Below are 669 nucleotides of genomic sequence, written 5' to 3'. Positions count from 1 at the left end.
AGCCATGCCAGGGGTCCCGCAATGACCTCTGCTAATTCCCTCAGCACTCTGGGGTGGAGGTCATCAGGACCAGCTGATTTAAATACGTCCAGTCCCTCCAGAAGTTCCCTGACTAGATCCTCACTGACCCTAGGCCTGGGTGCGCCTCCCCCAGGGCCTGAGGGGGTCCAGGCAGACGGGCTGATCTGGTCCCTGTTGAGGAAAGTCGAGGCAAAGAAATAGTTAAATAGGTTAGCCTTGTCATCTGGTGTGATAACCAGATTTCCTAGCGTGTCTTGCAGAGGCCCCACGTTACCGGGTACCTTCTTTTTGCTCCCTATGTATTTAAAAAAGGACTTCTTGTTGTCCTTTAATCTGGGTAGCTAGTCCCAGTTCCATCTTTGCCTGTGCCTTCCTGCAGCCCCAAGCAACCGAGGTATAGTCTTTCCTGGTGATGGCCCCTCCCTTCCATTGGGTGTACACCTCTCTTTTAGCTAGGAGATGATGTTCCTGTATGCTTTTGCTGAGCCATGGGGGCTTTTGCGCCCTCTTGCCCCCTTTGACCCTTGTTGGGATTACCTCCCTTTGGGCATGGAGGATTGTCTCCTTAAGGAACGACCACTCCTCTTGGACACCCAACTCCCCTCCCCTCCCCTCCGGGACCTCAGTACTTCCCCAACTATTCTTCTT

At 53.4% G+C, this 669-nt stretch overlaps 2 protein-coding genes across 2 annotated transcripts in view; both read left to right on the top strand.

Moving 5' to 3' along the window:
- The window catches only part of LOC102368346 (toll-like receptor 2 type-2), a 20,567-nt gene that overhangs the window by 7,121 nt on the left and 12,777 nt on the right, over window positions 1-669 (top strand). The window lies entirely within an intron of this gene.
- TMEM131L (transmembrane 131 like) overlaps window positions 1-669 on the top strand; it is a 153,067-nt gene that overhangs the window by 145,880 nt on the left and 6,518 nt on the right. The window lies entirely within an intron of this gene.

Source organism: Alligator sinensis, unplaced genomic scaffold (genome assembly GCF_000455745.1).
Source record: "Alligator sinensis unplaced genomic scaffold, ASM45574v1 scaffold169_1, whole genome shotgun sequence".
Lineage (NCBI taxonomy): Eukaryota > Metazoa > Chordata > Crocodylia > Alligatoridae > Alligator > Alligator sinensis.
This window is presented reverse-complemented; position numbering and strand designations above follow the sequence as displayed.